Genomic DNA, 17,575 nt, shown 5'->3' with positions numbered 1-17,575 from the left:
TCGCGAGAGTTGTAGAGTCACAACAACGACAGGTGCGTGCCACAGGTTGACTTTAATAGTTTGAACGACTCCCGCGCCCGCTTGGTTTTTGAGGTTTATCGTTGTAAGTATTAAACGTTTTCCTGGTTTACAGTAAAACTCAATTTACTCAGAAGTAGCATGACCAGAAAAATGCTCCATTTTGTCGTTGCAACATAATGTTTTATGCTGCTGGATGTAAATCATTATTTTTATTTGGCTATAAGCTACAAGTAGCTAATTAACATCAAGATCTTTTTTAGTCTTTATAAAATGATTCACATCTATCAAGATGAATCAGACTAAATTAACCAAGTGCATGTTATCTGTCATTATTTAAATGATAGACAATACTTTCAGACCAACAGTTATCCAAAACTCTTGAAAACAATAAAAATATAATCACATTTTTTAGCCTATCCGCCATTGTTTTTCAGTTCCTCTGCTGCACTCTAGTGTCCAGTAGTTCCAGCCTCATGTCTGTGTTTTTATCTACTAACAAGCAGAACATCACTTTTTCACAGATCTGCTTGGCTGAAATCTTCTGCTCTCTGCCAGCTGAGACTGCTGCCTTTCATTCTACCCATATGTGGAGGTGACCCTGTGAGAGACCAATGAATAATAAAATTAAAACATGCTGTATATCTAAAGCTTTTAGTAACGTGATGTTAGCAAATGTGTTTGCTAACCTTTGAAGGTTAGCAAACATATTTGTATAAAAAGACACTTTAAACTCTAGTTGTTAGGTAAATTACACAACTAGACAAATAGGGATCTTTTGTCATGACAAAAAGACGTTTGTATATGAAATTTAGTGGTACAGTTTATGCCACAGTGATATCTTCACCATTTTGAACTTATGTTGTGACTATAAACAGAACTCTTGCTCACCCATTCGAGTGCCAAAAGAATCATAATATCAAGTTGCTTGCTTATTTGTGTTGTGTTGAACAGCACCTAACACACTACAGGTTCCTCCCATTCCACGGAGTAGTGTGTAAGATGTTTGTCCGCCGATAGCAGCCCTCTCTGCAAATCATAGATAAACTCCACATGCTGCTGTTGACATTCAGACAGCCTACAGAACAGATAAGCATTGTGGCTGAAGAAATGAAAACCCAGCTAACTTTGCTTAACATAGTCAGAAATCAAATGCAAGAGATTTTTTTTTCAGCACAAAGAGCAGTACTCAATACATAAAAAATGTGTTTGTAAAAAAAATAGTGTATTTATTTTTCATCCCATGTCATATCTTAGATCTCCAGCAGGTGGTGTGTGCTGTACTGAGAGGTTAATACAATTATATCTAATGCAGTCAAGCTTCTCTGCAAGTGCAAGCACATGACACGTTTTCCATCAGCAGGGTAAGCCCAAAAGATAAAAGTATAAAGTTGCACATCTGAAAGCAGAGACACATTGATTTTTCCTCTTTTTTTCAGGTGATTAGAGAGGCAGAATTTAAGACGTTGCTTCTGATTTCAGCTTCTTTCCTTGCTGCTACCTGCTTTGCAAACATGACACCAACAGGTCAGGACAAATGCATCAGTCTTCAGAATCCTGCGCTCATCATTTTAGCCGATATGCTGTTGACCTGGTGCCAGCACTGCAAAACAGGACAAGTAATTTAATTTGCCATCACCGCCAACCTTGAAGAGAGGAATATAGGCTAGCAGAATCCCAATTGGGAGGTATGTAAGAAAATTTGCTAGCAACTGAGAAAGAGGTTAGGTGGATCTGCATGTTGTGTCACATCCAGGTGTCTCACCTTTAAAGATGTAGATTTGCCCTTTAGGTTTACGAGAATAAATTGGAAAATAAAATCCATTCCTAAAGTATTGTTACCCCTTGAACTTTTTCTTAATTTTTTTAACTACAACCTGCATCGTGCCATATATAATTTTATGGAATAGACCAAAACAAGGTTGTGCATTAGTGAGAAAGCTGCATAGGTTGTCATATGTTTAATAGAAGTCAAAATCTGAAAGGAGGACATACATTTGTATTCCGCCGTTTATCAATGGTTCTTTCCAAATTTTTTGCTGAGTATGTGTTGCTTAGTCTTTGTTATTGAGCTCTGACAAACTTCTGAAACCTCTGCCAACCCACTGTTTTCATAGTAATTTTAAATTACACGCAGGTATCCTTGCTTTGCTTATTAGGTGAGTTGAAAAGCCAATTAGCTTTCTTGTTTTCAGAGTATCAGAGTAAACGAGCAAAAATTAATTTAAAAAATCATTTTCTTTCCATTTTAAAATCGCGCACTACTCTGTATTGTTCTACAACGTCAAAGCAAATTGAAAACACATTAAAGTTTTTTTGGATTTGACAGTTGATGAAAAATGTTTAGTTGAATCGCTATTTCTGCAAGACACTGTAACATCCATCCACCCATTTTTAATACCCGCAGGCTATAAAAAAGCTGCTGGTGCCTTTCTCCAGAAGTCATTGGGGGTCATAAAACAATACTGGTAAAGTTTAAAAAATAATGCATAAAGCTCTTACCATTCTGCAAAAATGTTCTTCTGCGTGTGCTAAAACACTTACACATACCGTATTATAAGCATGCACAATTAAGTGTGACTGGGCCTTGAAAGAACCAGTTCCCTGTATAAGAGCTGCCAAAAAAAATAGACATTGCTACTTTTTTTTTTTTTTTTTTTACTAATGACACGTATGTTCATCAGTCTCAGGAAGTGTGTGACCACATATTTTAACTGTTTGTTTCAAAAGGCTTTGTGGCAATTTGAAAATAACTTATCTAAAAAAGAGGCTTTAACATTGTGCAACTGTGTCACCATTTTGCCACACAGACTCTAAGTGAAGATGTGGAACGAGGAGGTCTGATAAACCGTCTGACCTCTAAATAAACACAAATGTTTTGGTATTTTGCAACACATTAACAACATTCCCAGTCCTAGCCATCATCACCCATAGTGAGCAAATGGAACAATGTCCTCTTCCAGCCATGTGAGGTGAAATGACTTGATTATAATTGGAGTTATGACTTGTTACCATACTGAGTTCAAATCTTAAATTATCCTAATGGGTCACAGTTTAGTATTGGTCATAAAATCTAAATATAATGCTCAAGAGACTAAGTTGTTTAACAGCACTGCGGTTAGTGCTGCACTTGGCCTGAAAGTACAGCGCATACAGACGAGAGGTTCTGCTATTGTGCTATTTTTGTAGTTTTTTGGTAAATAGTTCAATAATTTAGTTTAAGCTGTGTGAATTGATCTTGTAGCAAGCCAGTGTTTCAAAGAGAAGGGGTTTATTTTACCAACTGTTTGCACAGTCTGTAATGATACAGCTCATAACCAGAGTCCCATTTAACAACCTACACAGCGACACTATAATCATAGGCTACATTTGTTTATCTTTTCCTCTTTTTTTTCCATCACTCCACTCTTGCCATTCTTTGCATTCATGCCCATCTTTCTCTCTCCTCTCCCTCTCTCTGCCTCCCTACCACCCTCTTCCTCTTGTGTTTATCTTAATTTCAGCTAGACCAATCCCGTGCTGTGCAGGACCCGCTACTGGAGAAAGTGTTTGTTGACTTTATGGCACAGACTTGCACAGCTCTGTAGGGGAGCAGACTGTTATTTATGGCTCAAGGCCTCATGTGATTGGCTGAGGAGGGATATAATTATGTGGGGAAATTTTAAGAATCACAATGGCTTCCACGTTGAAATGACTGGTTGCTAGGTTACTAAGTGAGGAAGATGTTTTTAAGTGATTTTCAAATACTGTTTTAGTTACTTACTATCAGCCCATTTCAACAAAACTTCTTAGTGTCGAATAACCTCATTAGCAGTTTATGGCATTGTGAGATTGTTCTTCATTGTTCTTCACACTTTATTTTAAAGTGTGACTTTAAGCACTAAAAATGACCGATGCTAAGAAGCTAGCAGAGACATCTTTTTAGAAACTAATTTGGTCCCATAGAGTCGAACAGTGCTGTCAGGTCACAGCAGGAAGGTTCTTGATTCAGCTGAGGAATTTTGTGCCCATTCCTTGGCTCATGGTGTAGGATTTCTTTCCAAAATATACAGTATTTTTTATTATGTGTATCAGCCAGTCAGGTGTAACTCTTAAAGATGAATTAATGGAAAGGCACAACATAATCATGTAAAAAAAATCTAAATTCCAATCTGAACAGTAATGCAAGTAGATGACTTGAGTGTAGAAGTATGCATATCTTCCTGTCTAACAACAGTCTCTGGATTTTGCATTTGCTTCTGCTTCCGTATTATGCATGTTGGTTGCACAGGGACCTCTGACAGACTAATGGGATTAATTTGAAACACTCTTCTGCTTTTGGTGTTTTATACAAATGAAGCAAAATTACAAACATGCATTTTTCGGCCTGCTACGCATTGTGAGATACTTCACCACTGTGGTGTGGCTAATCCTGTTTTGTATTCCATACCATGACTCGTGATCACTGTCTTCAATAATACATGTGTGGCCATATCACGAGAAAAAAAACCCTCCACGATCTGAGGGGAATTGAGGCTCAAAGAGTAATCCTCATCTAATCCTTTTATTTTGAATACATAGAATGCCACAGTTAATGGAGTGATGTGTCTATTTTTTTCATAACTGCACTGACTAGCAGTAATGCCTTGCCCTTTTTGTACTACCATGTGTTGTCAGACATACATCAACAAACAGATTGTGCTCATCTGTTGTTTGTTTCTAAAGGAAATGCTTGGTGTGTCAGAGTCATTAACTATGATTCCTCCTTTCCTACGCATTGGCAGTGCAGACGTTTATAATAAGTAGATAATTGAAACATTTTAAGCGCAAATAAAAGTACTAGGTTTTGCATCAGTGGGTTATATGATGTGGAGTTACAGCTCTACTTTCACCCTCTGTACATCTCTTTGTCACATGAACTTCAGCCAGATGACTTCTATGCCTGCAGCGTCTAGTTACAGTGAAGGTTGGTGTTATTAAAGATTATATGACAGTGTCAGGGCCTGGCTAAGTGGAGGGTGAAAGCATATACTCTAGATAGGTTGCCTCTTCTCACCTAATTACCGGTGTGATTTTATTACAGGTTGCTCTGATTCTGGCTTGGGATCCATTTGCAAATCTGCCTACATATCTGGTGACAGTTGGGGAAAGATAAGGCACTCGTAAATAAACTTGTTGAATTTTACTTTCAATTTGCTTCAGTTTATAACTTTTAGATAAAGGCAGTTGTAGAAATTGCACATTCTCAAACAATTGTATCTCTTCACATTAAGATAAGAATGTAGTGGTACCTCTTGTGGACCAAAGTTTCCAAAGAGGTTTTAAAAGGGAAGGGTCTCTCTCTCTCTCTCTCTCTCTCTCTCTGTCTGTCTTTGATGGCAGCTTGCAATGCTGGGGAGGCTAAATTAGGCCCAATTTTACTGACTTCCAACCCTGAAGTCACAGCAGCCTTTCAGAGAGTGGGCGAGACTGCTGCTGCCAGGGGCTCTGCGGTAAGTTAAAGGAATATATGTTTAAAACTAAGAAAGGTTTTGTAATTTACAGTTGATTTGTCATTGTTGGTGTATATAGTTCAAACTACAAACATTAAATACATAGTACTGTTATCAAAGAAGCAAATCTTTTTATATATTTTACCATGTTGACCTTTTAGGTTTAAAAATGTTATTTTTTAATTGGAAGCTGATCTAATTAATGTTCATATTTCAAAAATCAAGAAGTGTTTTTGTAGTTTTTTACTTCATGAAAACTTTAATTATTAGTTACAATTTGCACATTGTTATTGTAAAAGAAAATTATTTTATCAAGCAATACCTTTTTCTTTCAAATTAAAGTATTATGTACCGTCTTACAATTAATTAATTTATTTTTAAAATATACTGTAGGAAAAGAAAAATAAATCAGACCGTACTTTTCCTGTTTTAGGTTAGTTAGCATTACCAAAAGTATTTATATTTACTGAAGGAATAATAGGAGCTAAGTCTTTATATATTTTAGAGATTTTGTTTTCATTTTAGAACTATATCTGTAGAATTGATGAATTACTTTTTTAATATTATTTGTGTCAAAACATTTTTTGTATCCCTCCACAAGCTTCTCAGCACAGTTTTCTGGAGTTTTGGCCCATTCCTTCACTCAGAACCTGTGTAACTGAGTCAGCTTTATTGTTCCCTAGCTCCTTTTGTGCTATCTACTAATATTCCATGAGACTAAGCTCTGGGCTTTGAGATGACTATTCAAAAAAATTTACTTTGTCATCTTTAAGCCACTTCTCAACTAACTAATTCAGTGCTGTGCTTTGTCTCATTGTCTGTTTGGAAGATCAATTTGTGCCCAAGCTGTAACTTCCTGGCTAATGTTTTAAAATGTAGCTTCAATCTTTCCACATAATGCTTTTTTATGATGCCATATATTTTGTGCAGGGCACAAGTCCTTCCTGTACTATCACACCCTCTCAAAATGATGCAAACACCCCTAAAATTAACAGATGACGTCCTCAGGCCTGCCAGCTTTCACCTTTTCCTCCAAATAATCTCCTGATAGCCATTATTACCAAACACTTAAATTTTTGTGTTAGCAGACCACTGAAAATGTCTCCAATGGTTTTAATACTTAGAATTATTGAAAAATGATCTTGGAAGGCTACTAGAAATTGTATAAATGGTTAAACTAGACTTGTTGAAAGTCCAAAATTCCACTCCCGTTCAATTCCAGTTCTGTTTGCTTTAAGACAGCAGATTCAATTTACTTTTTATTTGTTTGACATTTAGAATAGATATTAGGCAGTACTTTTGTGTATCATTTTTGCAAAGAAGCAGCCCAGTTTATTTAAAGACGGCTTAATGTAAAAGTAATTATTTTTCTTTTGTTCCTTATCTAGAAGAGTATTTTGCTGATGAACTGCTTGCTTCCCACCTCCTACTCTCTCACTTATTTTTCCCACTTTGCTGTGCTGTCCTGTGTGATTGACCGTGTCTCTTTCTCTGCGCTGGCAGTTGGAGACAGGTGCTGAGTGCTGCTGAGTGTTGCTGCGTGTGTGGGCCCCAGAGGCCTGGTTCAACATTCCAGTGAAGGTTTGATAGACGTAGTCCTTCTGGGAGGAAAAGGAGTGGAGGAAATGCAGCACTGGTCTACGCAGACGAAGAACCGAAGGGGTAAGTGAAGCCCAGTAGAGTGCGTGTGTGTATGTGGATGTTTGTGTGTGTGACTCAGCGACACCCTACAAGCCCTCCGTGTCCTAATGTATCATTTAGCTTTACAGCTTATCTCTCAAGCTGCAAACTGACCTAATGTCACATACTCTTCCTCTTTTAATGCGCTCTTAGAACCATTTCTAAGCATGCATAGACAGACTACTTTTTATTAGTCACAGACCTCAAAATATATGAATGTAGCTGTAAAAATGTATTCTTAAATTATTAAAAATATTAACTTTTTTGTTGACACAGTGATGAAGTTGTTTGTGAAATCCACTGGTATAAGTTAATGCAGCATAAATGTGTTGAAGAAAAGGACATAACTCGTAACCTGGCGACTATAGAAGTCGCATGATTGTACTTTGCACACTTTAATCGAAAGCTGTACTTGCTTGTAGCAGGTGCTTCTGTTAGATCTTCAGAGTACGCATGTTAAATGCGAAGAGTGCATGCACAGTTGTGCAAATGGAGGGAAAGAGGAAGTTATAAAAAAAAGGGGATCCTGAGAGAGGCGGGCAAAAATAACAAGGTGACCATATTTGGCATGAGTTCATAATGCAAGCAGAAGATGCAAATGAGATAAAGGAGCTGTTGTCATGGAGACTTGATGTTCCGCAGTGATGGCTTGCAGTAAACCTGACCACATTTGCGGTATGGCCGTTGCCAAGCAGACGGTACTATTATGAGAATGTGAGAGAGTTAGAGTGAGAGAAGTAGAGGAAGGAAGGAATGAAGATGTCAGTTCGTCCCACAATGCACTGCACCAGCATGACCTGCATTGAAGCGACTTGGTCTGTCCCAGTGGCACGTCAGCGATAGACAGACAAGCAGGTAAAACTTCTGTCTATAAATCTATCTGAAGGATTTATATCTGTATACTGACTCGGTGTGCAACTATTTCTAAGAGTATTTATTGTTTTGTGTTTGTTGTTGTGCTATAGTTACTTTCTACAAGACTTACAATACAAATCTAATGTCAACTAATTTAGCTATTTCTCAAATTCTTTCCACCACTGTAAGTAGAATTTGTGTGTAAGGAGCGTATAATGGTTATATATTTTATCTGCTGACTGCATTCAAACAGAAAATGAGATAAAGTTCCAATGAAATCCTACGCAAAGGTGTTTCCATTTAGTTTTATTTTATCTCCAAGATAAGCTCAAAGCTCAAACAGTATCTGCTCTTAAATACTTTGGTGTTAGATGGGGACAAAGCAGACTGCTATTTCCTTAGTTGGTATTTCAGATCTGACAGTTTGAACTGCACCTGCATTTTGACACCACTGTGTCAAAATGGAAAAAAAAAAACTTTAGAGAAAACCACAAAGTATGCAACAGGCACATGCTACCGCAATTCTACAAGAAGAAGCGCATTTGTTTAACTTTTAACTTGTTATAAACAAAGAGAGAGCACTTTTGCTTTGGTCTCTGGGAAATATATTTTGCTGTCATTTTGCAGCCTGTAAACGGGACCGTTTTAAATTCAACCCTAAGCTGTTTTCATTTGATTCTAAATCATTGTGCTCTTCCAGTTGTTGTGATGGTCTGTAATGTGATTGTAATGTGTACTTGGAGACCTTATGATGGATGAGCCTTCAGAGTTTGGCTCACAGAAGCTCTGGGATGTCTCCTCGGGCCAGTGAGAGTTCACATCTGCCAACCAAAGTCATTTACAGAGGACTGACAAATAGCTCAGCCGTGAGATGATATGAAAGCACATAAGATGGAAAGTTGTGTTCATTAGGGATGAGGTAAAATATGAGAGGACATGTGGAGGTAAAACTTGATGTGAGGACTTTTTTATTTGACCGAGACAAATGAGTCACGCATGAAAACCTGTTGCTGCCAAGATTAAATTATGACTTCAATGGACCATCAAGATTTGTAAAGCTTCTTTATGAAATTTGCTCAAGAATCCTCTCTTAGTTTTACTTTTTGATAACTATAAGCCTGAAATGATATTTTTAAAAGATACAAATCCTAAATCAAATATTTGGACTCAGCAAAGCAGAGACAATTTCACCTTGGAGCTGACGTTGGTGGAGTTAATTTTCGCGATTTGCTAAATCTAACAACATTTATGTGTTTAGGGGCTGAGTAGTTGGCTATTTCACTTTTCTTGCTGGCGGAATTCCCCTTTTAGTTTACCACTTACTCACTTCTTCCTGTTTTCGGTTGGTTATCATCGCTTGTGTGTGAACAGTTTTCTCAGACTCATTGTGTTTATTCATGCTGCTCTCACTGAACTCCACAGAGAGGAGCAGTTACAACACCCTTCTGTCTATAAGACAAGACATATGGAAAAAAGATTAAACCATTTGGTTAATGTCATTTGGAGAAATATGTAGAAATTAGCAAAGTTCAGACATTTTTTTTAGACTTGACTCAAACTTTTGCAGAACGAAACCTGAAAATGTTGCGCATCCGACTAAATGTGCAAATGTTTCGTGAATGCAAAATGTGTTTCAGTTGTCAGATCTATGTTTAGATCGGTAGGGAAATAAAACTGTGTATAAAGCAGACATTGAGGCTGCATGGATTTTTAAGACAAAGCTTTTTTCCATGTTTGGATTTAAGCTATTGTGATATGAGCTACCAATGGCAGTATGATGCATAGTTCATAAATATATGAATAAGATAGCAAGGTGGATGAGTGAAAGAAAGATGCAGAGGGCAGAACAGAGAGAGGCAGTAGCACACTGTCAGCTGCAGCAGAAAAGGGGAAATTCCACGTCAGTGTTTGAGTTTCACAGGGACTTCAGATCTTTAGAGCTAATGCTAGTATGTGTAAGAAAATCAGTCACTGTTTCAAATTATGGGTCAAGAAAAACTTGCCTTCCTTCCAAAGCTAATGTTCCGATAATTTAAAACAGCATTCCAACTGGATTGCTCCATAATAGGAAGTAGTTCTTTCCAGAGGCACATAAAATTCACTCGCTTGTTATATTTTGCATAACAAAGTGTTTTGTGCTTTCTCACTGCATCAACATAATTCACTATTGGGTATAGTGAACTATAAGACATTGGCCCCTGCTGCTGACTTAACTACAAATTAGCACCAAGGATTTAAGAGACTGATGTGTAAATTCGCGATGACTTATCACCATGTGTGGAGAGATGCAACATTGGATCTAGTTTGCTCAGACTAGTTAAAGAAGGACAAACTCAAACATTTGAGTATCTTTACAAGACATACTAAGAAATACCAGGGCTGTGCAGTTGTATGTTACTCACATCTAAAGTAATATACATATAACATTATACCATTTTCTAGGAAAAAAGAGTGAGAATTACCATAGAGTTTGGGTGTACAAAATGTAATGTCTTCAAAGGAAATGCCTTCACCTTTCAGTTAGAACTGAGGAAGCACTTCAAACAAAAGGTGCTTGTTCAGAACCTATTAAAAGGTTATCCTCTCAAGACCGGATGTCCACAGACATCTTTTTGTTAAATTACTTTTAAAGGCTAGCTAATACTCGTCTTTACTTAGTCCAAAGACATAACATATGAAGTGTTTTTTTATCTGACAGACCCGCTACGAATCAGTCTAAATAAATATGTTGGCTTGTCTATATATTCAACTCCCTGAAAATCGTTAAAGCACATTTGGATATCAGTAGACATCTTTGAGTAAACACCCTTTCACCTTTCAACAATGTTTCCATGTTGTTGAGATGGAAGACAACATAATCTTTTCCACGTTGATTGAAAATCCTTTCTGAAGGGTATAAACAGTTAATATCCAGCTTGTGTCTGATAACTCTATTGGCTTCTTGATTTTTGGGTAGTAGTTGTTCCCTGAGGCCTTGAGGCCTAAAGGCACAAACTACCAGTTTAAGACCACATTTCCTACCTCCAAACTGTCACAGCTACTTGACAGCGAAGGCTGTTTTGTGGACCTCAAAACCAGATGTTTGATACATTGGACCTTGAGGAGTGCATTCATTCAGCTTTTAGATGTGTCTCTGCTTTAACTTTCCAGAATTAAACAATTAGATTGTTAGAAGGACTCCGTAGAACACAATGTCATGCAGGAGATTAAAAGCTGGAATTAGTTCAGCCCTTTGGTTCAGGTGGGTTGTACCAGACACATCTAAAAGTTGCTGGACACCCATCCTCAAAGACCAGACATTGAGGTCCATGGTTTAAATCTTTAGAGACTGATGATAATGTTAAGGGGAAATGGAGGTAATAGGTGGTGCAACACCAGAGATAATTTTGTGTGAAATATGTATGAAGAATAACCCATGACCAAACCTGGTCCTCAAATACCCTTACCTGTTTAAAGGCTCTTAAAACGGTGTTTCCATAAAAGCATTTTGATGTTATTGACGTTGGAGTTATTTTAAGACAGAACAAGTCTGTTTTGGTCTTGGACCATCAACGGTTTGATTAGTTGGTTTAAATCTGAGCCTTCATATCTCGGGATGTTTTCACCGTCTAAAAAGGTCTGAAAAGAAACACAAAACAATAAAAGTTGTTTTCATCTCAGCAATATCAGCTGAGATACGAAGCAGTTAGCTCCAGCTTTCTGCCCAAACTGTTCTAAATTTTTACTAAATGAAGATACTATGAGGAAATATATACTGAAAGTAAAATGTTAACTGCGTAATATCTGCTTTTTCTGGAACATCACTTTCTCAAATTCTGAAATATTTCCTAAAATATTTCGGCTGCATGTGTTTTCTCAGCTAGCTCATTTTTAGGACCAACATAGAATTTCCTTTCTTTGTTAAAGAAAATATTTAGTAAAGCCGTTTTAATATTTCAAACAAAACTATATAAAAGTTATTTTCCTCTGATCACAATCAAGGAAAATGAGATTTCACAAGAGTATGAATGAAAAGAGTATCAGTAACAAAGCTCTGCTCGCAGCTTAAAATCTGGAAGGATCCCTTTTGATGCCAGGGCCTCTATCTCCTAAGCTACCGGATATTGCAGCATCATAGCTGAATTCAATTTTTAGAGGCTCCCCCCGACACAACAGCTCTTCCCCGAATGCAAAGGTTGATGCACAGAAGCCTTGTGTCAACAGCCAGGAGACTTTTTAGCTGTATATGTTTTCCCACTTTTACTTTGTTCTTTATTAAGTTTCTGAAATGCAACAAACTTCTTCTACTTACTTTTTCTCCTCGATGTTACCTTAAATATACCACTGGTAGTATATCTAGAATATTACTACAGTGCAAGTTGGGTATGACTGGTGTACCGTGTGATGCTGTCGCAATGTGAGACTGAGCTGAGGGTTGCATGCCACAGCAGAAAAGCAGCTCGAAGGAGAAAGAGGGGAGCGGGACAGAAGCCAGACCTATTCTGTCACACACTCCCTGTAAATCTTTCCATACTTGTTTCCTCCACACCCCCTATTCTTTTCATTCCACCCAGCTTCCATTTTCTACCCAACTTTCACATACTTTACTGATAGTCTAACCTCGTGGTCGTGATGTATTGCTTTTGGATACCCCCATCTCATTGTCCGCGATCTTTTTTTTTTTTTTTTATGTTTATCATGTTTCTTTATTTAAATTATTCTCTCATTCTTTTTTTTCTTGCCCGTTTCCTCTCTCCTTCCCCAGTTTCACTGGAAAGGCAAGGGCAATGCTGCTGTAAGTGAGCCAGTACTTCCTGGTGTTGTTTTAAGGAGGGTGGGGGGGTGGGGGCGTGGCTGGCTTTGAGCATAGGTTAGACAGAGGGAGAGGGAACTGCAGGATCTGTATGCTCAGTGCAGTTAGAGCTCCCTCCTCCTCGTCTCTTCTTTTCCTCCTCCTCCTCCTCCACAGCTGTTGCTACTGCCGCCCAGCGAGCAGCACTTCCCTGCAGCAGACAGACGATCCAGAGGCTGGGGGATCAGTAAAGACACAACCCAACCCGTCTCAGCACAGCTCGGCACAGCCCGGCTCAGACGCTCGAAGAGAGCCTGGGGAGGGGATACACTGCAACACATTCACACACACAAACACGCACACGCCGGCGCGCGCGTGCAATCAGACACACACTCCTCCTCTCTCGCTCTCGTTTTCTCTCTCTCCCTCTCTCACTCTGGTGCTCGGTTCTGCACTGCTCCTTCACTCATTCGCTGCTGATTCACTCACTCCCTCGCTTGCCTCTCCTCTGCCAGTCGCTCTGCCTTGCTGCGTTCTGCCTGCCTTCCCCCTGCCCGCCTGCCTGCCTGAGAATGGTCCAGCCGGTGCCTAAGGGTCTGCTGTCGCGGCCTGTCTGAATGCGCGCATAAACACACAGAGCCAGTCGACACACGGAAGCTCACGCACACAGAACTGGAGAGCAATGTGAGAGGTAAGAGCTGGGTTCACCACCCTCCACCCTGTCTTGTTGGTTTATCGAGATCTTTCCTCGTGTGCGAGCTTCAGGCTCCACTTTGCAAAGTAAGTCTCCATGCAGTGGGGCGCATATGTAGAGAGATAGAGATTCATTGCCTTTACAGTCTTCTGCTGCGAGTGGACTTCCATTTGTTGTAGCTTGTTTTATAGAAATGAGCACACACTCACTGAAAGACACATTCTTGGCTCAAATCAAACAGTCACACAACAACTTCTTCCTGAGGGTAGCGCTGCTTTGCGAGAAAATATGCTGGCGTATGTGTGTGTGTGAGAGACTTTGGAGGGCCGTGGTTTTTCCAGGAAGCAGTGGAGAGGATCAATAGATCGCCCACTCAGCTTCCATTCCCTCCATCTGACTCAACGTTGGACATGTTGGAATCCTGCAGGGCATGGTAAACATTGAGAATGGTAACGATCTCCAAAGCATTGCCCCCCTCCATCCCTTTCTTGCTGCGTCAGCCCAAAGGTGGAAAGCATGGCTTCATATCTTTGTGTGTTTTTAACATGCATGCTGTGTGAGCCAAACTCCCGCCCCAGCATATGTAAATTACGTGTGACATGGGAGGCTACTGCTACCTTTTTTGGTGAGAGCTATATTTCAGTACAGTAGAATGTTGCCAAGCATTTTTGGTCGCGGGAGAAGAGTGTGTTAGAGGGTGACTGTCTGTTGGTGTGTGTGCGTGTGTGTGTGTTGGCGGGTTGGTCTGTCTGAGTGTTTTCATGCGTCTGACAGCAGGCAAGTAACGAATAGGGAGGAAGAAAGTTTAAGAGGCAACGAGGGACAAATAGGAAGTCCAAGTACATGGAGATAATTTAGTTGATGTTTCAACGGGAGAGAATGTAAGTGAATTTACACATTTTTAATGCTTTGAAGTATTGTTTGAGGTTCTTGTGTTGTGGTTTTCTTTCTTTAAAATGCTGGGTTTGTTTTAGCTCATCTTGTCAGTTTAAAAGTAGCAAAAGTGCTAATATTTGTGGGGAAATGGTTTGTTTCATATCAGTTACAGTTATTTTAGGTATTTGATCCATTCGCTTTGCATGTCCTCTTTCAGATTCCAAGAACACTCTGACCAATAGAAAATCATTAATTCTCGTACGTTAAAAAAAATAAGTAATGCAGGAGATGTTTACAGTTTACACAGAATTGAACTCTGGCCTCCATTCCTTTTCTCCCTTCTCGTTGTCTGATCTTCTCACTATCTCTGCCCTCCTCCTGTTTGCCCTGCTGGGTTTCTTCTTGGTGGTGTGTCTGTGGTTGGGGAAAGGGAGAGGAATGTTGTTGTTGTGACTGAGCTGGATTCATGGTTGCTAAAATAGTAGCAGTGCAATTTGAATTTGTGTAGACATGCGGACTAAAGTGTAATGTACCGTACTTTAAAGAGGAGACTGTGGAAAAGCCCTTCCTGCAGGTAGACTTCTCCGAGTTGTTGCCTTGCTGTGATGTCAGAGCAACATGCTGCTGTTGTCAGTGTAAATATGCATATAAACTCTGGTGCAGACTGTTGTCCAAGGATGTATGTCACCTATGATTTAATCTGCCCTACAGACAAGATTATGTGCATGGGTGAGTCTGCGCTGACAGGTTAAGCCTGTATTACATGAGAAATCCTATACATGTTCCTATGATGTTATGACAACATTTTAACCCCATCTGAGTGACACTTTCCCACAACTTTTGTTGGGTAAGTCACTCTCCACTTTGCACAATCCTGGCTAAGCTAATAATAATAATTGACTGGAACAGCTGTCAGAGGCGGGACACAGCTCTGTATTACTCCTATAATTATGTCTTTAATCTTACATGATACTAATCTAATTCTTTGCTTATCAACAGTTAATAATTTTGGGAGAGATAGACAGATCAAATATTTGAGAGCTTCCTTTCACCCTCATTTACATCGCAAGTGTTTTTCAGGGAAGTCAGTACTTAGAACTGTAATGTTGCTTAAACTGTGTTTGCTTCAGACTGTTACAAATATCTTCTAACATAGGTCAATAAATGCATATTTAAAACATGCAATTAGCCCAACTCAAAATTATCCCTCTCAGTAAAAGTATAGCAAATCTGCCCATTAAAGAAAATTGACTTTCTGGTTAAGTTTGAGTGTATTTCAAGTACACTGAACTCAGATGAACTTGATGTGCTTGGCACGCTGTTATTTCCAGACATGTATGGATGCATGTATGCAAATAAATACAGCAGCAATCAGAAAGCTGCTGTCTAAAAGATTATGTAGCTCAACTTGGTTTTAGTGTTATTCTGATCTTTATATTATGGTACTTAATTCAGGTATATTCAACAGCAAAGAAAAGTCCCTTGAGATGACATTGGTGTGAATTTCTCTTCTGTAAATACACCAAATTGACTAAATTGAATTAAATTAACTCAGCAGTGGAGCACTCCTTGAAGAAGCCACTACTCTTCATCTCTCACTGATTTTTACTGCGTAAACTTATGAGACTTAATATATCTAATTGTGTCAGTTATCAGTCCTGCAGCAGATGTCAGCAGTCATTATTTTTGTACTTGTGAAAGAAGAACAAAGAATATACCAGATGTACAGTAATGAGAAATAAACCTACTTTAACATTTTAAAAATGTACTTCTATTTATTGTGTACATTTATATTTATTTCATTTATCACCACAAATACTAACAAAAATGTAAGTCTTCCAAAATAGCGTACTTTAACCATACCAATACTCTAACATACACAAAATTTAGAGATTAGTTTGATTACTAATACACAAGATTAATATACCCAAGACTCTGAGAAATGTGGTTAACTTAGGACCATGACTTTTTACTGTGGGCAGTGCATCAGCATAAACCAAAATAAAATGTTATATGTCTGTTTGTACTCGTAAAAATATATTTTAAATAGAGGAATGCTATGTTTTTTTTCTTTATTGACTTGTGAAGAATACAATTATCTCACAAAATACATCAGAATGAGTCAAACTACACTTGATAAACTTTGATAACCAAGAATATATTTACAGTTGTGACTTTATCTGGAAGCTCACCCCTGTTGTTTCCTTTCTAAAAGTGCCCCTCAAAGATTTCCATTTTTAAGTTCTACAAAACCATCTTCCTTTATCCTCTCCCTGCTCCATATAAACAGTTAAATAACCCTCAAACACAGCACTTTGAGCAGAGCATGACTGACCGGGATAGAGACAGGATTCATTCTCACAGTGGCAGTTTTTCAACATCTTCTACTTTGTTTTTTAGGCAAGGCAGATAGGCAATTATGACAACAGCGTTTAAAAATATGACCTTTTTTATAGTGTTGCAAAATATTGCCACTCTGTCATGGGGATGGCAAACTGAGCAGACCACAGCACAGACAACATAAAAACTGTCTTGGCAAGCTGTTGGTCCATTACCATTTAGGTTTAGAGCGATATATAGCCTCCATTAAAATCTACTGACCCATCTAGCACACGTCTGCAGAATCTCTTAGAGACAGTTGTTGATATCTGTTTTTGTAGGTCACAGTTATTCATACACATTGTTTATATTTTCAGGAACTACATAAACTGAATTTACCTTTGCTCATTTCTAGGCACACGCCTGTATGAGGTTCTAATGGTAACCTCGAGTTTAATGGTGTCACACTATTTGCACAAAAAAATTAAAGTTGAACAACAACTATTCACCAACAATTTGCTTTTATCTAAAACAGAAAAAGAGCAATTATTTCTAATGCTGCTAAATGAATTCTTATTACAGCTTTTAAAAAATGTCTACAGCCTGTGTTCACTATTTAGATTTTAATGCACGGATTTGTAAATCCTCCTCTAAATGTAGTGGTAGTTTTAAAGTTCTTTAAACAGGAACTGTTGTCCCTGTTTGCTTTGCTTTTTAAATTTAAATTATTAGAACAGTATGGTAGAAAATTCTAGCTTTTTAAAAATCTTAATTATACTTTTTAACCTTAATGTATCTTAATACTAGTACCAGCTCATGCCTACTCAGTGTAGTGTGTATTAATGTTGTTAATCTTAATAAATGCCCTAAATATTGAAGCAAAAAAATAAA

At 38.3% G+C, this 17,575-nt stretch overlaps 1 protein-coding gene and 1 long non-coding RNA gene across 16 annotated transcripts in view; both read left to right on the top strand.

Annotated features, from left to right (window-relative positions):
• Positions 1–23: 23 nt before the first annotated feature.
• LOC116721236 (uncharacterized) lies at positions 24–5,172 on the top strand. The gene is made up of 5 exons (XR_004339559.1): positions 24–103; positions 1,276–1,382; positions 1,458–1,706; positions 3,522–4,963; positions 5,081–5,172. It is a non-coding gene; the product is annotated as an uncharacterized LOC116721236 (long non-coding RNA).
• A 207-nt stretch (positions 5,173–5,379) lies between these two features.
• Positions 5,380–17,575, top strand: part of mbnl1 (muscleblind-like splicing regulator 1) — a 45,571-nt gene continuing 33,375 nt past the window's right edge. For 5 of the 15 annotated variants that reach the window (XM_032564827.1, XM_032564823.1, XM_032564819.1 and 2 more), the window contains exon 1: positions 12,997–13,486. The gene's annotated coding sequence lies outside the window, so the exon portion shown is untranslated. Of the gene's footprint in view, positions 5,490–6,992; positions 7,152–7,904; positions 8,025–12,975; positions 13,487–14,051; positions 14,371–17,575 lie in introns of those variants that run through there. The other 10 variants (XM_032564828.1, XM_032564826.1, XM_032564824.1 and 7 more) reach the window with 7 other exon arrangements.

This window comes from Xiphophorus hellerii, chromosome 6 (assembly GCF_003331165.1).
Source record: "Xiphophorus hellerii strain 12219 chromosome 6, Xiphophorus_hellerii-4.1, whole genome shotgun sequence".
NCBI classification, from domain to species: domain Eukaryota; kingdom Metazoa; phylum Chordata; class Actinopteri; order Cyprinodontiformes; family Poeciliidae; genus Xiphophorus; species Xiphophorus hellerii.
Note: the sequence above shows the minus strand (reverse complement) of the source record. Positions and strands in the feature narration are given on the sequence as shown.